Below are 25,783 nucleotides of genomic sequence, written 5' to 3' on the forward strand. Positions count from 1 at the left end.
CCAGGGCTCAACGCAACCTGCAGATAGCAAACTCACCCCCCCCCCTCCCCACATTCAATTAACAAGCCACTTGTGAAAGCAAAGGCATATTAGTTTTATTCCAAAGCGCAAACTTTGCAAAATACAGTTCTTGGTTGTTTCTCTTTTCTTTTTGTTTCCTTGCTGACATAACATCCTTACTTCAAAGCTGTGCTCATCAAATATTCAGTTCCGACTCAATTCCAATAAGGAAAAGAAAACAAATTATAAATAAAATGGAGGCATAAATCTTTCAGGATCCTAATTCTAACTTTCCCTTGGAGTGTTTCTGTCTTTATTTTGTCACATTAAGCAGTTTTACTTTCCGTTCCCACTGTTAGGCGTGGCTGATTTCACACTGGTGGAAGGAGCTCATTATTCTTCTGCTCTCTTGTTTGGGAACACTGTGTATTTTGTGGTATCACTTCTTTTATGCACAATTATCACTGGTGTAACTTCTGGTTAGTTGTTTATGACTGATAGAACAATAAGAACCTATATGATGTTCTTTTTTAGGTTTGCAGTGAGACTGTCGCACGCCTGCACGTCGGTCTGTAGTTTAGCTACAGTGCGACTCCAACCGATCGTCACAGTGACACAAGGCTGTCCTCTCCGTCTAATCTTATTTCAGGAAAACAGCACTCTGGTCATTTTAGCACCAGAATGCAACATGGCAAAGCACTTTAGATGCATTCCTGAACTGCTTTGTGGCTCTGCATTACATTTGACATTGTATTGATAGTCATCCTGTGGCCTTCGCAGACATCAGGTAAAACATACTTTGTACCACATCCCATAAAAAGAATAAACAACTCAGAATTAAAGAACCTAACACTTCATTACTGTGCAGACGGGTTAAAGCGTGTGTAATTTTCAGTTCAATTATTAAATATGTAGCTGAGAGCTCTAAGGTTGACAGTTTGGGACGAAGCAGCTTGATGTCAAGAGGAGCGGCAAGACGCTGACAGCATAAAACTTACAGGAGGTGCACTGGGACAAACAACAACACCTGCAAACTGCAGATAAAGTGAACTTATTTGTCTTCACTTACACCCTTACAGTATCTCTTAAAGTCATGTTAATATTAAGAACCGTGGCTGTTTCTGTCACTGCTATCAGTTCAATAACGATGAAGCAAACGTTTCAAACAAGTCAAAGCACAAAAAATCAAACCAGAATGATGTGCATGCTTATTATTAAAAAAAATATATATATTTATTTTATTATGTAATGATAGAATTAGAAAACAAATTGAAAAAATATATAAAATCCTGCATCTACCAATGCAATAGGCAAAGAAGCTGTATCAGTCTGTGGTGTAGGTAGTTGTTCTGCGCAAGATAAAGCTAGCTTCTATTGATTTGTCCTGCAATGGAAAAAAGTTGACATTATATACACTATGAAATTCAGCATTTTTTTAACCTTCAGCAATGCTTATCATTCACTTGTTAAATAAATATATAAATATAAACCAGGAGAAGGAGAAGGGGGGAAAAAAATCGCTAAAGCTCTTTTGCTGTAATTGGCTGAATAGCAAGGGCAGCAGAAAATTTACAGGCAGACAACAGTGTGAAGGGGACTCGGTCACAGTGCAAAACTAAGCCCTCAGCACCGGCGAGGGAGTAAGCAAGCCAGCGCAGGCGAGCGAGCGAGGGAGCGAGCGTCTAGGTGCCCGTCTGGCATATCTTAACTAGCATGTGGCACTTGTCTCTCCCTAGCTTTGGTGGTAAGCTGCAGATCACAGTCCATTTTCTGGACAAGTTAAGTAAATAACCCAAGCAAGCATGCAGAAGACAGTGACAGGCAAAGAAAAATCCCCCAAAGTCACAGTGGTGACACTCTACTAAATCCAATCAAACAGAGGAGGGAGAGGGGGAGAGACAGAGCGAGGGAGGGGGATAGAGAGAGAGAGGGAAGACAGGATGAAGATATCCTCTTTGCTGCCTGTGTGTGTCCAACAGCATTGATGCAATAACACCTCATTCAGTGTTTAGCCCTTCTCAAAGGACAGGCAGGGATAACACTTTAAACCCTGTGGCTTTATCTCCTGCAGATTTTCCATAAAATGCCAAGCCAGGGAGCCGGGGCCATGTGACTACCATGTAGGTCAGGGCAGATGGGGGGTAGAGAGTGTGGGAGGCGAAGGGAGAGGGAGTGGGGGAGGATGGGAGTTTTCTAATGGAACTGTTGAAAATAGAAAGCAGTAACCAGATTAGATCAATTAAGATTCTGTGTGTAGCTGTCACTGAATAGACTGGGAATTCAAAGAGAACGAGACAGGAACAGATACAAGAAAGCAGCAAAGCAAATAAATATGGTCACTTTGAGTTAGATGTGAAGTTTGCATGTTTCCGAAAATGTGTTGTGTTTATGACTTCTTCTAAAACCTATGCAGCGTGGTCATATTTGTTTAATAACAAAGACGAGGTGCAAAATGAAAACGGCAATGTCAAGAAAATGGATTTTCTAATGTTAGAACGTCGTAAATTTACAAAACTTTATCTGTAGCTACAGTTCTGGTATGGCTACGAGCCTTTTGGATCCCTTAACTACACAAGTCCAGCATGTACAAATGTTCAAATTGAAGCTTTTTTGTGGTCCGCCATATTTTTTAGCTTAGTTCGCTAAAAAAGTGTAAAAATAGAATTACAGAATTAATAGTACAGGTATTTGTCCCGAAAAATGTTGTTAAGGGCCTTTCTGTACCAAACAATCACTGCATGTAAAAAAATATGTGTCTGTACGGAGCTCAGTTTGAAACTCTGTGTTTGAGCCCGACATTTTCCCCAAATACAGGCCTGTAAACAAGCGCATGTAAAGTAGAAAACCCAGAAAACGCGGCCATACTCAGGTTTTAAAAAACATGATGACAGTAACTGAACCCCATAATCAATTGTTTGAATTACTTTTGTAAATGTACTTTATTAGTAAGTTGCAGCCAATTTCAGCGTAATTACAGACTTCAAGAATGTCAACCATTGACAGCCTCTGTTAAGTACACTAGTGTTTTGTTTTATTTTAAATGAAAGAGGAAGTAGTTTAAATGTTTTGTATTTCTTGTTTTCGCTGTAACAAAAACAAACCAAACCATAAATCGACACCGAGGTACATACCAAACTATTTGAATGTTCCTCCTTTTGAAGTAAAAAAATAGATGTTTGTATGTCAAATGAACTGAAATATATTCAACCTGAGTTCTGTTTCTGTGGTAATTACTGTGATCCTATTTTTTTATTAACCACAGTATATGCATTATTTCTGTGAACAATGTCTGTAATAGACCTTGCCTCATGAGAAGACAACTCTCAATGAAATTAAGCTTCTACCTTTAGGCAGGTAAATCCTGACCTTATAGCTATAGTCCTACAAATTCAATTCACTCCACATCTTTCCTCCAGATCTTGGTTTCTGTGAAAGCATATTCTGGTGAACCAGGTTGATCATTATCCATGACATTTACAGAATACTGAGATATGTCAATATTCTGAAGCTCAATGGGCTTGTATAATTGAACCAAGGGGCATTTGGTTTCCATATGCTGAGGGCACAGAAGTTCCCAGTGGAATACCAGTGGCGCTTGATGGAATACAAAAGGTGGACAGGATTAGGCTTTGTGGTGTTGACTGACCTTGACCTATTTTTGACCTACATCTTCAGTCAATCACATCATTCTATTTTGATCAATACAACTCAGGTGAATGTGTTAAAAGGTGCGCCCAAACAGTGACTGTGGCCCCTCTCAATATCTACAATTCTGCACGAGTCCTGCAGAGCACCACTGGCCAGCTTTGTATATCCAGGTCTCAATCAAACTCAAAGGCACTATCCCCGTGAAAGTAGTATTGATCAAAACTAGCATCTATCCATGCATAAGAGCTTGTTTCAATTGATTTTTCCCCTTTGAGCTGAAAAATATAACAGACTTGATATGAATTACAGGCTGTTTTGCTCCAATTCATCAACAGAAGCCAGATAATACTTGCCGTTGCCAAGGAAACACGATAACATGATGATTTTGTCTGTTTTTCAACAATCAATTACTTTAATGCATTTAAGCTAGTGTTTACAGAGAAACACAAAGCAGCATCCAGACGTCACCAATACTGTAACTACAGCAGAAACAAACAGAGTGGGCTGTGGACGATCAACATTTTGTTCCATTATAAATAAACTGCATCTGCAAAGCTGACAAAGCTCGCATAACATGAAGCCAAATGCTGTGTGATATCTCTTGTTGTGTAAATATAGTTTTCTCATTATGTTATTACATTTTGTTCTGTTGTTGCTTTTTCCTCGTATGGTACCCAAAACAAACACAATAACATAACTAGAATGGCACTCAGTAGAGGGCACTCCTCTTCTTAGGTCCAACAGTTGCCTTGTATTTCATCAAGCTGCACTAAATTGCACAAACTGACAGATATCAGCGTTCCCAAATATGCCTGATTTTATTCATCAAGATCCAAGAACAAAATTGAATGGCATCTTTCCTGACCTCTACCGTTTCCTTCCACTGAGTTTTGTTGTTATCTATCCAGTAATTTTTTCATACTAACAAACGCCAATGAAAACATAACCTCCTTGGAGGAGGGTATAAGCTCTATTGAAAATATATATTAATTCTTCAATAAAAAGTTTCTGCCCATTGTGTCTTTCTAAACTATCCTAGTTGTCACGTTATACTCAAAGATTTGCTGTCTCTAATTCCCCAGCTCAAGGCTGATCAGTGTTATTCTAGTGACACTTCTCCTAAGGCCGCCTGACATTAAGCCTTTATAAGACAGTTATGGGTATTACATTGGTCTTGCAACATAAACTACTTTTTATTCCTTTACCACCTTGTTTAAATAAAGTAGCTTCAGCGATAGATTAAACTCAATAGGCCAATAGGCCACCTCCTTCCTTGTTAACAGGCTATTATTGTACTGTTATCCTTGGAGTGTCTTTTGTAGGTTTTAGGCTAGGGGCCTTAATATCACTGATGTAGTGGAGGTGTTGTGTTACGAATGGATATACTGTACGAGTGATGCCTGTTTAAATTTATTTCACTCCCCCTGTCCATTCATATCATTCTGGGCCTGTAAAACTGATGATAATAAACCAATATGAGTAGACTTGTGTTGAACAATCCCCAGAAACTATCTGTAGTTATGAAATAATATTACCTTTAAGCAGTATTTGAAAATATTCTCCATTTACTCCACTATCACTTTACTTTAATGAACCTCATGAACTCATCAACATTATGCATAGAAAGACATAAATTGTTCACATTGTTTGCACCAAAACGTAATTACGGTAAGACATGTTTTGATAAAAACTAATTTACATTCTCAGAGTAGATATATCACAACATCTAGAGTGAAAAAAGAGATACACATGCTGCTAGACATACAGTACAGATCACCGCATTCTTGCAATGTAAAACAAGACAGACATGAAAACCATTTAGTAGTTCGCTTCAAGCTAAATATACTAAGCATCAGAGACATACAATTTACATATTACTTACACTTCATAGAATCAACTAAGTATAAAAAGGGTGGGATTGACTCAGGAGTACCTCAGGAGTAGGACTTCAACTAAATCTAAGAACAGCTGACAAAATTAGCACTAAATGGCATGTAGGATCGTATGGCCCCTTATTCCCAAAGCTGCCCCCACTCACCACCCTGAGGGACAGAGTCATAAGCCTCTTCCAAATCCATTAAACATATGTGAACTCGATGAGCAAGAAGGAAGAGCAGGAGCTCGCACACTTCTCATGTGTCCAGGAATCTGCATGGGTCCTGTTGAATTTGAGGTGTGAAACTGGGCTTGAATTTACTTTCTAAGGTAGAGAAAGTAGGGGGTTGCTGCAATTATTATAAAACATTTTCCATTATTTAAAAAATGTGTTGGTTAACACTGTTGCCTCACAGCAGGAAGTTTTACTGCTTCCTGGCCGGGGTATTTCTTTGTGGAAGTGGTATGTTCTCCGAGTGTCTGCAGGGGTTTACTCCGGGTACACTATACACCTCCCATAGTCCAAAGAGATGAAGAATGGGGATGGATGGAGACTCTAAATTGTCCGTAGGTGTGAAGGTGAATGGTTGTTTGTCTCTGTATGTTTGGCCCTGTAATACGCTGGCAACCTATCCAGGGTGTACCCCGCTTTCACCCAATGTCAGCTGGGATTGACTCCGGCTTCCTTCCTGCGGCCCTTAAAGTGGTATAGATAAGAAATTGATGAACCACCAGTCTCTCAGGGTATTTCTAACCCATCTCAGTTGCCTTGGTACTGTTGATAGTTGTGCCTACCTAAGTGACTACTGACAGAGAGAGACAGACTCCTCCATTGTCTATGTTGTTTGCTTCTAAAGCCAAAGAGACTGCAGTCCTCCAGGCTCGCAACACAGTCACTGCTGAATCATAGGGACAAACAACATGCAGCATAAGTGACCTTCCCATTCTGGGTAAACTCAAACACACCTGTGCACAACCAGGATCTTGTGACTTTCACAAACAACTGCTTGCGAGAGAGCGCAATCCCAGCTCTCACCGCTCCATTAAAGAACACAGTCCAGTCAGTATCTTCGGCTTTGGTCATAGGTGAAACCAACTTTCACTTGGTAGTATTGCTATCGCTGCGTAGCAGAGTGGCTACTCAGACACTCCAACAACCCTTGTGGGCTGTATTGATGTATTGTAGTATTGTATTGTAGTTATTAGCTATACCATGGAGGTTGTGTTTTTTGTCTGTTTGTTAGCGAATTACTCAAAAACTACTAAAAGGATTACGACAGAACTTGGTGGCAGGATGTGGTATTGGTCTGGGATGAACGCAATGCATTTTCTTTCAAGTTTTTTTTTTTACTTTCTTTAATGGAAGAGAAGGTCTTTTTTAACATTTCCATTAATTTCTCAGAGAATGATTCATTGATCTTCAATGACAAAAAGCAGGCATGTTAAGGGTTTATATTGTGGGGCCTTGGGGTGGAAGTATGAGCTCTCTGAGTGCCCTCAGTAGTTTACTTGGTGGTTTCTTGGTTTACGTCCACTTAAGTCTAGGGGGGATGGGGTGTGGGGCTGAGAAGATCTCATCACATTTTGGTGTGGATGTGGATTAAGGGAGATATGTTTGATTTCTTCCCACTTTTTTTTAGCTATCTTTTATGACAAATAAAAAATATGTTATCAGACCACTTTCCAATGATCTCTTATATTTATCCTATCAGAACTGATATGACGATGCATTTGATTGGCATTGTAGTTTTTGTCAATGAAATGTTATTAAAAAATAATTATAAATGTTTTAATCACTGAATTCAAAATGTTATTGAAATGATATGAAAAACAGGCACAGAACAAGAAAATTATGTTATGTTGCCAAACACATTCCCACCAGTGGATATCCAGGTGCCTGTTTCTGGTCCAGCATAATTAGAATTATCTTTCACATGAAATATCACAGAAATATTCACATATGTGTATATTTGTGTTAGTGCAAATGTCTTTTACAGATCAATCATATTCATATAGTATCCAAACATAGCACATATTCAGAGCAGCAGTCCCAAGCTGCTAAATAGATAAAAAAAACCTCACTTATTGACAAAGTTTCTTAAAGCTCTAAAGTCTCAGCTTGTCCAGGTCTTTGGATGGAAAATAATATGACGCTCCATCTTTCAAAGACGTACTTTTCCTAAAGCATTGTTGATTGCCCTGTGTCCATTACTTGGAAGGATTATGATAATATTCCACATTGTGCTCGGCGTGATGCACAGGAAATTCAATACTCAAAAGGTTAATGCAATCAATTAGGATGACAAAGGAGTAAAGTAAAACCCTCCTGCTCGTGGAAAAAAGAGACAGGAGAGGAGAGGGGAGAAAAGGTATTGAAAGCTTGAATGGATCCACAGAGAGAAAAGAGGCACTTGAAACGACAGAAAAATGGTATTTATTCAGTATCATCCAAGGCCAACTAAATGAAACACACGCAAAGTGTGTACGCCAACAAAGAAAAAGTAGCTCTTAGCTAGTGAATTGCATCATTCAGCACTCGGCCAGTTGTAATTGAACAATACAGAAGCAATATTTTTGTTTGAGGGTAATAAGATACCTTAGGCAAGGAAGAAGTGCCCAGTGCTGGAGGCTGGAGCATCGATTCATAACACTCATAATGTTCCACAGAATTTTTCCTGATCTGAGTCAAGTTTGTCTCAGCACTTCATTCCCATGTGCATTGTTGCACGGGCTGCATATTAACAGCATAACAATTGTGTATGGGAGAGATATCTTTTGTTATTTAGATAGATGTTACAATGCTATACAACACAAAGGAGCCTCTTCATTGCAGATAAATGGATAAACTTGGATGGCGGTATTGAGCTCTACAACCATTGTAATAATCCATATTACCTTTTCAGGCTCAGTCTGTCAAAATGGTGATGTATTAATCACATTTCAGCAATCCTCCGTGGCTAATGATAATGTTATGAAAGACTGGGTGGCAATATTTCGCTAGCGTCTGCAACGCCTATTTTCTGCTGATAAGTTGTGCAAGGAGAAAAGCCTAAAACCTTGTAATCCACTTAGGTAAGGCACTAGACTTACCTACTTCTACAAACACACTACCCCATAAATCTACTACACCTTTGCATTCTTTAAGACGGCGGAGCTTGAAAAAACACAGCAGATCCTTCATCGCACTTTGTGTGTAGCAAATAAAGACATGTTCTACGTTTCGAGCCATTGCACAAGTCAGAGAACTGAGCCTGCACACTCTGTGAGTGAGTCTCACAATTATTACAGGCAGCAAATAGTCTCAATGTACAGGACCTCAGCTTCAAACCAAAAATAATTTAATCTTCAGCTACTGGACATTGAGTTCCCAAGTGAATTTCGAAAAAAATGTAGCTACAAAAAGGTTAAACTTAAAGGATTTTCTTCAAAGCTCTGTGGACTACAGCCTTTTTTATTCTACATTTCCCAATGTTCATTCAGCTCTGCTATGAACAACTAAAGAGGTACATGGACAACAAGCACAAAAGCCGGGGTCAGGCGGTAACCAGGGCTTTATTTTCTGACCATAAGAATTCCCCTTTTTTTCAGGGCCACAACTGCTGTAATTTGACCTACATCACATTTTTCTGTTTAGGCATTTTTCGGTTCTAGCAGCCACGTCACAGAAAACAATGGGCATAAACTGGGCTTTGAAGTCGGCGCTGAATGAGAACCGAGGGGCTGACACATGAAATGCCCTCACAGCTGGGCTGCCCCTAGTCAAAAGAAAAACAAATACTTTGAATGAGAGGGGGACACGCCGCTCCTGTCTGAGCTTCCTAAGGCCCTGAGCCGCCACCGGGAGGTGGGCTTTCACGATATGCCCGTAATGATGGATGGATTGGGAGGAAAGTCTATTCACATGGAGATGTTACATCATAAATATTTACACAGGGCTGCCGTTTCCATGTAGCCTTTGCTTGTTTTGACACACAGGGAAATTTTTAAAAGAAGCAAAAAGTAAGGGACAGAGTGAAGTGCGGAAAATGAGATGGCAGCTTCTCATTTTTGTTATGATACAACACCGAGTGATTCAATAACACAGAATTTAGTTTAGGAGTTGTTGCTCTTTTTTTTCATCTGTGAGACAATTATCGTACCTCAGGCAAACCATGGTCTATATTTACCTCTATCCACGACAGTTTGAGCTCCTGTTTATGAAAGAATTATTACCCTCCTACACACACTCACACACATACACACACTAACAAAACACCAGACAAAGTGATTCTGAATTTCAATTATCAGTCATTATCAAACCAATTCCCTTGTTTTCCATGAGGAAAGGAACCTTAACAGAGCCCTGAAGTACAAAATACACATTACACACAGTTTTCTTATATCGCAAAGCGTCACTTTACTTTACAGTCAGTCCCAATCTGCCGGATCTTTCACTGAGACTGAAAAGAATTAATAGGGAGACACCATTCTTGTTGGTAAGCAGCCCTACAAATTTCTGCTCAGTGAGCTCAATTAAAAGCCCTGAAGTCCCCTGAGATTGTCTCTGGAACCAATGAAAACAAATTTGGCAGTTTAATTTTCCTCCCACTGTCTAAGAGAGGGACTTTGCTCGAGGAGAGTTCCCCAGCCCGAGTCTGTGGGGGCCACGATCGGAGGGGGATGTCATGCCAGCCCTGTGTGTTCGAGCCAGCTGGCCTTTATGATTAGCTGCATTAACATATATCAAAAGCCAATTAAACTAACTGTAGTCAGTTATGTTGTTCTTATGTGGTTACACGAGGGAAGACTTAAGTTAGGATATGTAGTGTGCACTGCAGTTGACTCACACTTAACTTTGCTTCACAGGACTTCCAAAGGAACCTGTTTAATAATGTCTCTGTGTGTTTGTCCAGTTGTGTCGGGGGACCTTCGGGAATTGCGGCTGAATGTGATCCGCGGCTCTCACTCTCCTGTTGCTGCTTTAGTTATACTATCTATGAGGGGATCTGTGGATAGTGTCATAATCATGTTGTAGGGAGGTACACTAGGCTTGTATCCGGGGCTCTGATTGATGCAAGGAGTGTGTCTTCTCTCTGGTGTGTGAGTGACACCACCAGAAACAAAAGAGTGTGATGTAGCCCTCCGCCTCAATTCACGGCCATGCCACCCCCCGGTGATAGCGAGGGTCTCTGATTTGACATGAGACAGCCCACGGTGTCACTTCTGAATGTTTAGATCCCTCTTGACTAGGAGGCCAGGGGCAAGGGCTGTTGTATGCATCCTCATGACAGACTCCCACATCAGCATTGTGCTTATACCAGCTAACATCATTAGCACAGAAGGTTTCATCTCGGGGAGAGAGAGAAAAAAAAGCAACCCAGTTTCTTCAAGTCACAAGTCATTAGTGTCCTCTCGAGAGTCAAATTGTACAGGGGCAGATTTTTTATCAGCAACAAAAGGTTTTATACTCTTGTTAATTTGGTGGATGTCATCTGTACTTAGATGTCTGTGTCTAATGTCTGCCACAGTAATAAATGCCATATTGTGGAAAAATTATATTATTTCGTCAAGATGACAATGTGGGATGTTGCCACTACACCGTCTGAACATAAAGCAGGCATAAAAGAACATTGAGTTATAATCAACAGAATGTAACCTGCTTAACGCGATTACGTCACGCACACACAGGAAAAAGAATAAGGTATGACAGTGACGAAACACATATATATTTATGACTGCCAGTGTAAAGCTCTTCATATTCTGGCTGATTATTTTCCAATGGGTTGGTCTGTGTTCACTCACGTATTTAAAGAAGTGCAGAGTGTAGTTCCTGTATATGTCAGGAAACTAATAAAACGGCACTTTTTATGTGTCAAAAGCGGCTTATTGTTCTTGTAGTTTTGAGTCGTTGCACTCTGGTACGGTTTTTAATACAGTGTTGGGGCTGCGTTTCGCACTGTATGGATCTCTCATGCCACGAGAGCTTGAGAGAGAGAAAGAGAGAGTGAGTGAGTGAGAGAGAGAGAGAGAGAGGCCCTCTTTGGAAAACAGATACATCAGTGTGCCTGTATAGTGTACGACATTGCTGTGAGTTAATCAGTTGGAAAATAAAACGGTGGGATTCTAATAAGTCATTTGTCAATTTTTACAACCCCCAGACACATTGATCCATGGGGATTAATGAAGATGCCTGATATTGTTGTAGATATGAACAGGGGAGATGGTGGGGACAGTAATCAGTCATGTTGGGGATTTGTCCTACCTCGTTCTCTCTTCCTGCGGAGTCACTCCATACAGGGGCTCACTTCATCTGTGCAAAGAGAGCAAAGGAGAAACATTAAAACCTCAGAACGCTGATTATTCCCATGAATATATACCTCGTGCACTCTCTTGAGAAATCCACGCATTTACGCAACTCATCTAATCTGCAGTGGTTGCGCCCGATGTGGCAAAACCTCTTGTTGACTCCAAAGGAAAATGTGTACTTTTGTTCACTCCCGTCTATTTGGTTTTTACAGTATTAAAAACAGCACAGATAATCCGTCTCCATATCATAGCTGGAGGGGAGAGAGAGGCTGGTGATTGAGGGAGGAGGCTCTAGTTTGTAAAGCCCACTGAAGCGTGGCGAGCAGGTGTAGAGTACACTTAACTATGTCTAATTTACTTGGAGGCAGTAACCTTAAAGTCAGACTTAGGTGGATAGCTTAATCACAGCTTCCCTCGAATAGAAGAATGAGTTCTGCAGTCTTGCAGAACGAAGTATCAAAGAAATCGACTTCCCATGAAATGTCTAAATAAAGAAGCAAAATTCAAGAATTCAAAGATTTTTGGAGTAGAGAATTCAAAGTGCTGGTTTTAATTCATACTACATTGCTAAAATATAAAGCTGCCAGTTGCAACTATATACCTCTCTCTTTTGTGCAGAAAAGTGCATTGCCTTATATGACACCCATTAACCCTGGCAGTGTTACGTCAGGATAGAAACCGACTTTGGCAGAACCAGTTGAGTCACTCTTAAATCCTCTCAAAAGTTTCCTAACCTTGAGAGCCCAATGCGCCGCCGAAAAAGTAATAATAATTCTAACCTGATCTTCCTACTTATTTTATATCTCCCCTCAGCAACCTAACTTCTTCTCGGCAACAGTGCAGTTATTAATTCATGAGGCACTAATTAGTTCTTTGTTTAATTTTGTGTTAAACAGACTGACCGGAATGATAACGACTCGCGCTGTAGCGCTTCGGTCCCATGCCACTCCTGTTTGCTACAACAAGGGAGCATCGTGCGACTAGCATGATGAACCCAATTCCCTTCTAAGTTGCACTTCATTAAGTCAAAATGTGACAAGGAGCTTAGAGGAAGAACTGGCAGATCTGATCATACATAACAATGCAGGCCCAGCAAGTTTGAGGGGGGTGTACGGGGTACTGGTGCAGGGGGTGGGTGTGGGGGGGTAGTGGATTCCAGCATGCATGTTGATAATTTTCTGTTTTTAACCCTTGGGGGCCATCTTTCATTTTCCTTTAATTGTTTTTGTTCAGAGCTGCAGTGTCCTCTTTTTAAATTGCAGCTCCTATCAACTCCCCTGATCAACCCCCTGTGCAACATTGCAGGCAGACAAGTAAACAACAGGGTTGCCCTTTTCCATGATGTAGTGCAGATGCTCCAGTAAAATGGGTGACACTTTCCCATCGCACACAAACGCATCAACTGCAACCACTGAAAAAGAGCAGTTAGGTGACATGCCACAAGTGTGGCTTGAGAATCGAAAAGAACTCCAAAAATAACGTTTTTGGCTTTGTAAGTAGAAAAACCTGCTGAGTGAAACAAAGGTGACAGCTCGTTCATACCATGAGAATGCATCAAGGTAGTTCCATCTTCCAATATTTGACATACCATCCCCTAAATGTCTGTTGAGTATGTTGCGATGCATTTCAAAAGACATCCTGTGTACAGTAGGTAAACCCTCCAATAAACTCCCTGACTCCTGAGCCCCCCCCCCCCCCCCCCCCCCCCCCCACTGCAATTCATCAGCTGACAAGCTACGCTAAGATGTTTAGCCTCTCCAAGTATCTTCCCACTGGCTGAAGATATGATAAAATCAAAAAGCAGACAAGTAATTACACTGTATAATAGGCAAGATTGGCATTTTCAAAATCATTTTCATGTGGATGGAAATGACATTGCATAGACTATTCTGTATTCACTGGTGCAGATAAATAAACAAGGCATGAAGAAGGAGGAGGGGGATATACAGAACGCACAGTACAATGCCAAGCAGGTCAGTAATTAGAAACTCTGTTTGCACAGTAATAATTTTAATATATTCATCAGGAAACAGAGCATGCCTAGCATGATAAAATCCCATCAAGGAACATATCCCGACTGCCTTAACCTTTTAAACAGACTGGCAGCGCCTTGTTGAGAACCTCAAAGAACGGACTAAATAAATAAATAATTACACTCAAGTTAAAATAGGATGTGGCCAAACCCATGTCTGTATTTTTGTATTTCAATATCCTCAGCTGTCATCGTAGAATGACAGGGACAAGCAACCCTCTCCTTACATAATACTTCAGTTCTTAAATGCTGATGAATACCTGCACATAAATGTGTATCTGGAGATGTTGACCCCTTTGTGTAAACAAGCTAAAACCCTCCACCACTGAAACCCATTCAGTTCTGACTGCGCAAGTGTAAGGAGGCAACACATGTGTGTAACCTTGTTTGATATTGAAGGTGGCAGTGATGATGCTATGGAAATTATTGCAAATTGCTTAAAGGACTCCTGACACGCAAAAACCTTGACCTCTCGATGCCACTTCCCAAAGACAGAGGAAAACGTGATTGTGAGAGGAATTTAGGTGGAGCACAAAGGAAATCCCCATAAAACAAAACAACATACCTCAAAGGGAAATGTATGCGATAGAGTATATGGCTGCATGTGTTCATAATTTATTGCCATAAACACAGTTAGTGTTAATAAGGCCTGTATGCATTGAAAAGTAAGTAGACAAGTTGAGCTGAACTCTCAATTATTACAAATTTAAATAACAGGAACACAGCAACAGGCACTCGACTGAAGAGAACAGTTTGAAATAATAACTCTCCTCGCTGTAATGACGGCCCATCTATTGTCTGAGTTTCCTGGTTTCATTTCCCACACATAAACTCAGAAACTTACAAGTTTACGTGACCTCACTCAACATGAAACAACCTCTAATTACGCGAAGTGGAAGCCACAACAGGAATACACTTCTCAATGAGTTGCTGTGTACATTGTGTTCTCGTGTGTGTGTGTTTCCTTCTGACGTTCTGAAGAGAGAGAGTGAGAAGGCGACCATTTACTCATGCATATTTGACAGCACCTATAGTAGGCCTCTTTTTGTGTTGTCACTTCTGGCTCCTATTCTCCTTTTCCCCCCAGGAGAGGACAGAGTCGGGGGCTCGAGGGCAGCTACCTCCACAGTCCCGCTGTCCCCTTCTCGCCTAATTTTTGTTGTCCGGCCCTTTGAAACCTCAATCTCGTGTGGGACCAAAGAATGGTGATCCGTGTGCAACAAGTGCTGGTGCCATGGAAACCCCCGTTTTCCCCCCAAAATATTCCTTTTTATCCCTTTTGAAGACCTGTCACCGGGCAGAGCAGGCGTCACACGACCCCAGGCCCCGGCCATGACAAAGCTCATTTTCTGCCTGCTCCTTGATTGATTAAAAAATACTTTTTAGCAAAACCATGTTAAAGGACACAAAAAGTGACACGCAGAAGAAAGAGCCCTCAGGGATGGCCCAATCAGACGGGTTCCCTGGTAATATCGCATAGATAGAGGAACAATATTATAATCGGCACAAAGGAAGGGTCAGGCCAAGCATGAAACTTGACAACAATGGAGATCAGGATAATGAGAGAAAAGGTTTGGGATTTAGCCGGTAGGACACATAAATATTACAAATGACTGTAACTGTATTTACAATTGTTATATTCATATGAAGTGTGTGTTTTTCCCGGTCCCCAAAGTTCAGTTTTTATTGAGACTTATCATCATTGTACCACTTGCTGCAAACTTCTTCATTGTACCTCTGGATATATTATCGAACCTGAACACAGCTTCTTCCTGTTTGATTAACGACACTCTACTGAGCCGCTCCAAACGGCAGCGTATTATCTCAGCATATTCACACCGTGTTATAATACCAGATTAATACAAATGCTTTTTCCATTAGGTCCCTGCTGCACTCTGGAGGAAAATATTACATGTAGTGTGTTGTGGTGCACGTGTGATACGGGATCAATATTCTATGCATCGGACATTTTACTCCACCGGTTGTCCTAAGTGACAGAGCATTTAAAACAGAGAGAGACGGCTCAGCTGCTCTGCACGGCACCAAAGGGAGACCGCATTATTAATTTATCTGAAAAGCACAGGTCGATATGAGAAGCCGATTGCTTACATGTTGTATTTATTTTTTTGGGCAGTTTGTGTGTTATCCGCAGTAGCTTTAAATATCTGCCCGCTTCCTGTGATTTGATAGTCGAGGTTGTCAAACAGGACAGATTAGCTGTACAATGTGAAAAGTGTTGTTGAGTCATCCTATGGGTTTAACTGCAGTAAAACAGAGAGACTTTCACCAGCCTTACCGAAAGAACTGCCGCTTCTGTCCCTTTGTTTCTGTCTTAGAGATGTGGAGGAGATATTTACCAAGACAATAGAGAGGAGTGGTGGTGGTGGGGCGGGGGGGTTGAAGAGAGGAGGAGAGGCATTAGACGCGTCCACACATGAGCAATTAGTATTCCAGATCCTGATGGTTCTAAACACAAAAAGGCCTCACCAAATCCCCACGGCGGAGGTGTCAGACGGAAAATGACGAAAATCTGCTCCTTGACAGGGAGTCATTTATATTTTAGCTTCGTTCCATTATCTTAACGAATCCATCATCAGGCAATGCAATATTAACAGCAGAAAATCAACTCATTAGATCCAGGGGGATTTAATCAAGATTGCAATCATGTATGGGGTTCCTGGAGAGTTGGCTTCTTCTTCTTTTTTTCTTTTTGGTCCTTTCCACGTAATTGCTGCATCTCAGATCTTAATAAATTATTCTCGATCTGAGATTGATGCCTTTTTTTCTCCCCTCGCCTCTCACGCCATGCACTCACTGTCTCCAACTATAATATTTACCATAAACATTATTATGTCATGGGCACACAGTTTAAAATGGCCTTTAGCTAACTCGCAGAAGTAATTGGTTTCTCCATTTCTCTCCCGTTTCCTTGCTAATTGCCCGGTGATATTGCTAACAGTTCACTCAGAAAGAAAGAAAAGGCCTCTTTTGCACAAGCTGGGATGTGTTGCTAGGATTTTTCAACCTTTATATGTGGATGTAGAAAGAATTTCCTGTTCTTTGATATTGCTTAACAAGACATGCATGCAGATGAAAGAACATTCCACTTTTGATATGTAAAACTTTATGTGAAACCCCCGGCATCAGAGAGAAAATAGAAAGAGCTCACATTTCAGGTGGAGATATTTTAGTCCCGTTTCTCAGAATACGCTTCCCAGAAAAAAAAGAAGAGCTGCAGATAACTGCTAGTCTGGATGTTTTATCAGGCGAGAGAACAGGGACTTTGCACTACCCTGTAAATGTGTGCATTGACTTTACATCTGCTACTAACCATCCATTTTTCCATAACAAAACACTAACAGTTCGCAATCTGGGTTCATAATGGTTTCATAACTGATTTGCATATGGTGGGCCGCTAGAGAGTTGATGGGATATGCTGCTTTGCCATAGCGAGAGAGGGCATTAGGGTCTAGTTCAAGTTAGAGTCTAGTTAACCTGTAAAAACTACTGAAAATGATTATGTTGTGTGGCAGTAGAGATTAACAGAGACTAGATATTTTTGATCAGCTGTTTGCATAAGGGTCCAAAATACGTTGAAGAGCTGACTGCTGAAGGACGAAACTTTTTTTCCAATGACAAACCAGGCAACCATCCTACCTGACGAACATAAAGCTTAATCCAAAAAATCCCCAATCTACAACTCTTGTTAGTCTTCTCACATTAAATGGTTATGAAATCAATGTTTGTCCAGACAAATAACTTAACTTGAAACCAGAAAAACAATACCCTAATCATAACATCTGAGCAAACAGCTTGAAGCGGCTGCAAATCAGTGAATAGGAAGCTCATTTTCCATTTAGTTACTCTCTATTAGACCCAGTGAATGGTATAAGAAACTTTTAAAACACGTGATGTCACATTTCATGATGCCTTTATTTTCATGAATTTACTCATGGAGCAGAACAAATAGGGTGAAAATAAGACAACAACGACTTGATTGTCAATAATATAAACACAAAAAATAAAGGTGTCGTTTGCCAATAATGAGGAAGTTGTTCAGTTATGTTGTGTGGAGCTTTTTTTATTGAACGCAGTGTGCTCACCATTGTCTGCACCTATCTGTGATCCATGTGGCAGCAGGGCTTCTTCCCCTCACAGACAGGATTAACTCCTAACGTGTTTAACATGATCCAAAAGTGTAAAAACTGTCAAAGAGACCTTTAATCTGCCTATGGAACAAAGCCTTTTGTACAAGGACCAACCTGACCTTGTCACTGTGAGTTTAACTTGCTGCCTGTTAGAAAGCCCTCGTCAGCCCTTCCCCTCCTCTCCCTCCCTTTAAGTCTTCTTCCTTTCCTCACCGCCTGGTTCTCTCCCTCTCCCTACGCATAGATTTGGGGGGGGGGGGGGGGGGGGGGGTGCAGCTACAGCAACAAATGCTGTGTTAATCCCTGTTTCTCTGAGATGGCCAGTAGTAAATCCGAGCCCTCTGTGCACCAATCTCAGAGTTTTTTATCTTGATTTATTAGATTACGAGTCCCGGGTCCCTGAGCCCATGCTACACTTACTAATCCTAATCGGAATAGACAAGTATTAGCCCAGTTCAAGGGGAGCTAAACAGCAGCGGTGGCCAACTTTCAGTAAGAGGGAAACTACGAGCTTAAAGGCTTGATGGGGCTTTTTATCCGTTTTCCTTTTTTCTCCACTTACATTAGTAGAATGAGTGTGTAATTAAATACATAAATCCTAACACACAAACCCTCAAAAGGCCTAAAACCACTGAACCTCGTCCAGTTTGGCTTTCTGTTCCCTGCACAATGAAGTTACTGAGCCAAGCCCAATCATTTGTATTTTTCTCAGATTTTTAACAGCGAGCAAGGCAAACATGAAAGTCCCATTGAAAACAACTGCAAGAATTAATTTTACATCTCAGTGAATTCAAGGCAGTGTTGTCAAATTATAAGCAACAGCGCTATATAACTAATTTCCCTTGGTCCAGAGACTGTTAAAAAAAAAGGAGTAAATCACTTTTCATCTGTGATAATAAATCGCACATAATTAGTAAGGTCTGTGCACTCTGTTGGCCTTCTGTGGGCAAACAGAGGCCACTAGCACGTCAGAACCGGTCACATTATTGTTGCTGACCTGAAACCAAAATGAAAGGACGGTCTAGAGCGTTTTTGTAAATTGCTGGTCTCTCACTGCTCTCAACCAATCCAGCTGATGTGAATGGCAACTGGGTTATAGGCTGGATGGAGTCCATGTGACACATGAGGCCAGGGCTGGGGAACATTAAGAAGTGTCTGCTTGTACACTAATGCTGGTGGCAGCTGTTAGTCTGCCAAAAACTGCAGCAGCAGCAGCAGCAGCAAGGATATCCTGAAATACTATTGAAAACCACTAAACCTCCTCCTCACTGATGTAAAGCTATACAGCTGCCCGGCGCCAGAGCGATCACTGATCAATCTGTGGAAGTTAAGAATGGAGCCAGGTTTGTTGGACGAAATCCGCTGCTTTCTCAGCTTGGAAGGTCAAAGCGCTGATCACCACAGGGAAGTTAAATGATACAGAGAGTCATTTTTGCTGTATTTGAGAACAGCTACAACAGATGAAGCATATGTTTTTATGTGTGTGTGTGTGTGTGTTAATGTGTGTGTGTGTGTGTCTGTACATGTCTGGTCATGTATTTCTGTCCCTGCATGAGTATATGTGGATTTTTTGTGGCATCACCACAGCGCCGAGGCTGCCCCTGCCCGCTGCCCTCAGGGGTGACAGGGGGGAGCTAAGGGAGATGTGACAGCCATGTCTGCTCCCTGTATGTGTTTGTTTGCCCCTGAAAACGAGACACCGGTTTCACTGCAGCCCCCTGGGCATGTTTAGCTCGTGCCTCCACCGCATCGCCTTCATCTGATACAAAGTGGAAGTCCACTCGATAATAATATGAATCTCCGCTGGTGGGGTGAAAGTGGATACATATACGCTTCAAGAGCATGAAAAGAGTCGATTGATTAATCCCCTCACTTTTCACTTGCAAACAGTGAAGATTAAAGAGACTGAAGAATGATTTTTATACATCGGTTGCTTGGCACTACATATCAAAATACATTGAGTGGTTTAAAAAACACTTTGTAGTAATGTCACCATAAACTGTCCAATATAACGTGTACTGTGTTTATGTGGTAAAAGATAAAAAACCTATGATCCAGGGCTTTTGTGTGCCAAATATAAGTGAGGAATGGATTTTCTTTGCTCTTGTGTTTTGTCCTCAGACCAAAGTGTCACCAAGTGTACTTTGAAAGGAATATTCATTTCCTTAGGAAGGCCTCGTCAGCCCTGTGACCCAATCCATATCCATTCTGTCCTGTCTGCCCTCCCCAGTCCCTGCCTGTTTTCTGTAAGTGGCAGATATTTCACCTGCCTATCAGTTTCCCTTTAAACGTGCTGGTATATGCAGGAAAGGCGCCCATATAGGGTCACTGGCTGTCCTCTACAAAGCCCTCTTTGAAGCTACTATCTTGCTGCCTCAACCCCCACCCCCCTCTTCTATCACTCAAATTACAGCGCGTGGACGTCACCAGTGGCAGTGAGCTCGACAGAGCTGATTAACTTTGATCCAGTTTGTCAGTAATATTGGGATGGAAAAAATGCAAGTCTTCGGTGGCAAATCATAAATTTAAGACTATTTAATTAATATTGTTTAACAAGTAAACAGTAGCCTTCTTTCATTTTTCTTCAGTGCCCAGAATAGAGCCTGGACGATGTTTGGCAAATGACCAGAGAGCATACTGTATTTGCAAGTGTCCATTTGTATATGCAGCCCCACGACAAAACCTAGTTCACAACCAAATAATGGGAATCAAATCATTTCCATGCAGAAATGTGCAGCGGGGAAGGGAAGCAGCTGCTCCAATGTGAGGAAGGTAGGAGGAGGTTAAAAGGAGTCAATGGAGGCTAAAGAGACAGCAGGTCTGCCGATGACAGAAAGAGTAGCCAGGGACTGCAGTTCAGGACTTCTGGAAACCACATCAAACAGACTATGGAGCTCTGCCAAGATGAACACACATCGACTGATGCAAAAAAAAAAAAAGGAGAGGAGAGGAGGAGAGGAGGAGAGGGAGGGAGAGATAAATGAAGAAAAGCAGGGTTTTAGTAACAAAATACAAATGTATGTTAGAGGATCAGTTAAAAATAAAGATAGTGATTCTGCAGGATTTTTGTCTGCTGGCAGAGAATTAAAGAAAAGACGAGAGAAGGGGGACCTGGCTCTGCTGCGTGTTCACGGGTAGAAATTATAAAGATAAAGTATCATTATTGTTTAAAAAATGTAAGTAGTCCTTAGTGAATGTGCTTTTGTCTTTTCCCTTCATCTATTTAATGTTCCACTGTTTACAGAATCATTTTAACAACTCCCCAAGAACAGGTACAGATGTACTTTAAGTAAAAAGGGAGATGTGAGTAAAAAAGAATGTAATTAAAATATTGTTATACAAAGCTTTGCAAAAAAATATGGGGTTATAAAAATCTTCAGGAACTCAGGTGCTTTGTGTTGTTATGTTTAACGTTCAAGATTATCTTTCAACGTTAGCATGTTTGAGGCTGAATCACATGTATAATGAGATGGACAAGACAAGATGTAGAATATTAGACATGTGCAAGCTGCTATCACTTTAGAAAGAACTCCACCAAGGAGGTTTTGTTTTATTTGTTTATTTGTTACCAGGATTGTGCAAAAACTGCTGGAAAGATACAACTTGGTGGAAGGATGTGGTATGAGTCAGGAAAGAATCCATAAAATTCTGATGTGGATCCAGATCAAGGACACATCCAGGAATTGTTTTCATTTTCGCTAAATCAGGGCTTTTTTGTAGATTTAAAAAAAACAATCTTGATGAAAACAATCTGACTTTCTTAGGGAGCAATATTTATGATTATGTGAAATTTGTTGAAGATCTGAATACAACTCTGGACCTAATTGATCTAAATGTGGTTTGTGTTTGCTGTGTGTGTGTGTAGCTGAAACGGGTAATGTGACCCCAGCTCTAAGGCTTCTATTGAGTACTATTCTATTTCAAGGTTTGGTTTCTGTGTCGTTTATAGTAAAATGGATGGTAGATCTTACCCAAAAAAAAAACGATATACTATAATTATATATATAATTAAATTTCTAATCATCACTTTGCAAACATTTCTGACATTTTATCATATATGAGAAAATAATGTTCAGATGAATACCAATAAAACAAAATGTTACCTATAAGTACATGAGTAAATTATGTGATTATCCTGGTTATTCCTAAACTACGTTGTGTCGTCTGTATGTTTATTTCTGTGCAAACAAATAATGTGAGCTCTTGCCTGAGTTGGCTGAGGCTCCTGTGTGTTTCTGCCAAATCGGACCCAGGCACAAATAGAATAATGACACAGAAAGCAAAACAAAGAATTAACCAATGTACAATACAGTGACCTCATTTTTGGCTGTGACAAGTGCATTGAAAGGTAATTTGAAAATGATATAGTGATTTATTGTAAATATTCTGCTTTAAGGCGTTTCTTTAATAAGAGATAACGCAGTCTTTAGAACAGAATGAGTCTGAATCAGGCAGTGTTCCAGAAAGCTGGCCCCACAGTCAGGCCTCATTCTCAGGGCCAATCAGGAACCAGCCACTTGTTCAGAGGAGCACCTGACTAATACCCACTATAATGTCACTTCTATATTTGTATCCTGCTAATCTGCTCTCAGGCTCCAATCTTTTCCACTTTCTTGCAAATTTATCACTAGACTGAAAGACCGGTGCCAGATCCTAAGTGCCTCACCCTTTTAAATTAAATAGTGGCATTTGTGATAAAGCCACTAAATTCCTTATCTAACTGGCTTGAAGAGACTTTCAAGGCAAAGTGTCACTTTTCCTAAACTGGAGCACTTGTGACGCCACACACCCCACCCTATCTGACTAACACACACACGGATACATGCACACACACACTTGCACACACACAGTCCGTCAGTTTTCTTGTCCTTTTCAAGGACAGAATCAGGTCGAAAATAGAACAAAACACAAGTCGGGCATGCTGTGTACCAGACAGCCCCTTTTTAAACCAGTGGATCCATAAATAGACGGCTTGTGAGGTTTTTCATACACAATTTAAATCTAGTTTACTTATTGAAACTAATTGTCTTGTTCACTGTCTACAGCTTCACTAGAGCGGGAAGTGATTTCATAGCATAACAAAAAGTAATATATGAGAAACTTGTGGTGGAAAAACTTCCATTCCGTGCTTCACTACTGATAACAGAACGTGGGAACTTACTGAATTCCTCAGAAAGGTGATGTGCTTTGATAAGCCTGAGGCCATGGCATTATAGGCCTGAGATCAGCACATTGGAACTTCAACATTATTCTACCTACGACTAGTGAAACTAAACCCAGTGCATGTGTGGAGAACCCTTTTTAATTGTTCATGAAATAAAGCACTTGGCCAGTATCTCTGTCTTAGGTTATGTTGTCCTGTTCTTGGACGAAAAGAAACACTGGCTTGTCAATAAAAAAAAATTGTGCACTTCCTTCCCATTGTGGATTCATGACCTAATAAGGTACTGTCTGAATTCTGGAGTTATTTTGAGTTTGTGTGATAATGCTCACCCTAACTTTGTCCCTGTTTAGAGATTCAAACAGGAGGCAAGCAAGGAGCATTCACAGTTTGATCAGATAAAAGCCAGCGCATAAGGACTGGGATATCTAACCGTCTAGTTTCATCCCTTTGTAATGTTTTATTTTATCTTTGTTTGCTTTTTAACTGTTTCCTATTGTTTTTCATCAATTCTTAATTCAAAGTTTTAGGCAATTGTTTTAACATGTAAGGCACCTTGTAACTGTGTTTTGAAGTATATGATATGTGTATTTAAGAATGCATAACGACAGTGAAGTTGTGAGATATAAAATATAATAGATCATAAACCTCTTCAAGCTTTTATCAGTAAATACTGTCCAAATATCTGCAAAACAATGTCTGTCAAACACATCCTGGAAAAAAAACAGTACTGACTGTTTTAATTGTTTCATGCCACTTCTTTTGTTCTCATGCACTCATGTATTTTGGCCTTTTCTTCAGTTTCTAATCTGTTTTTGATATGGCGAGATGTGACTTCCTACCCCAGCCGGTTCCATTGTTTTCCTGCATTTTTGGAGGAATGAGGTTAAAACAAACTGTTCCTATGCAGAAGGTCAAACAACATTGTTGAGAAACTAAGAAAATCAGACTAAAGGTAACAGCATGAGACCAATCGGGTATTCCTATTTCTGAGCGAAGCCCTGTAAACACCGCTCTGTTGTTCTATAATTAAGTGGGAAAATCTTCACTTTGGTTCCTGTGGGCGCCTCGCAGTGACACTTCCTCTTAATATCAGTCTCTTGTGTTTATTTATCAGTTTTTAAATTCGTACGCTGAAGGACTCTTGATTATTTAGACTAGACACAGGAGTATTTCCTGGGCCAGCGGAGTGAAATCTCTAATGCAGGGATCCGAGCCGGCAGCTTACTAAATGCTTGACCCTTGACCTCTCCAGGGTAATAATGCCTCTGTATCTATCCTCACACACGTAGCAGCAGAGAACAATCACATATTCAGATGCCTGGAGAGGTTTCACATAGCCGTGCAAAACACTGTCGGATAACCGAGCCTAGTGTTAGAAAAAAGTTTCTATTTCTAGTGACCCTCGTGACATTCACTCCTTCGAAAGGGATCCAACACATCTACTTTATAGAGAGTTTTTAATTTGTGGTGGATAAATATGAACCTGTTGAATCTAAAATGCAAAAATAATCCCATGTCCCAGTCCCTGACCTTTGTGAGATGTTTGCCCTCCCCCCCAGAGCGGCAGGAAATCAGCATTTGGCACTTCAAGCAGCACTTCCACACATCCAGATTGCCCTCTGGTTAACATCTCTGGCATTTTTCATTTTCTCCAGGTTGTTCCACAGATGGAGCCCGCTCAGCTGTTCCTCCCGTTAGTCATATTCCTTTCACACAATTCATAAAATCGGCCACAAAGTCATGAAAGAAGCGACTGCAAGCTGAGAACTGCTTGCAAAAATAAAGGGCTCTCAGAATAGATAAATACAATCTCTGTTATCCAGCTGCCCTCCCTAAATCACTCCCAACCTCTTCAACAAGTGGTCACAAGCCACGGCAAAGCAGACTCTTTCAATAGCACATGATAACCACAAAAGAGGATTATTTTAGATTCCTAAACTGATTGCTCAAGTTCTACAAGTAAAAACGGGGCTGAATCTGTATCTTTGAACATAATTACAGTATGTCCTTGTATCATCCTTCCTGTTGGTAAAGAAACCGCTTTCTTCCGTACAAACATTCCTGAGAATAATAAAAAAAAAAAAGGCAAGTGGGAGGTTTTGTCAGCTTTATTTTGAGTAAATATTTCAGGACTTTGGCTTTTCGGGGGAAAAGCAACTGTCAGAGAGGACACACAATCAGGATATTCGCTATATTTCACGTATCCATCCCAGTATGGGGTTCACGTGTGGGGGGGAAGTTTCAATAAACCGAGGGGTAAGCACTGTAAAAACTGCTTGTTTTCTTTTTCATGTTTTGTTGAGTGCGACTGAATCCCACAACCACACAGCCTGCCAAAGTGATTACGTTTTTACTGCGCTGGCACCACTGCCTCCGATTCTGCAGCGCAGTCCCAAACACTTCATCTCCGAAGGCCCCGGCATACTCTCGCAGCCACAGTGCACGAGCGAGCATAAGTTGCCAGAGTTACTTAACATGTGCTGTTATGAGCCTGCCAGATTTTCGACCAGCTGATAATATTAGAGCATTTAAGGCTTTTTTATTTGGAGTTTGACCAAATAAGCTCAACACAGTGTAATGGAGCCCCTGTGAGCAGAGTTTAAACACCTTTCTCGTAAGATACGAGTTAAG

The sequence above is a fragment of the Platichthys flesus genome, chromosome 7 (genome assembly GCF_949316205.1).
Source record: "Platichthys flesus chromosome 7, fPlaFle2.1, whole genome shotgun sequence".
In the NCBI taxonomy this organism is placed as follows: domain Eukaryota; kingdom Metazoa; phylum Chordata; class Actinopteri; order Pleuronectiformes; family Pleuronectidae; genus Platichthys; species Platichthys flesus.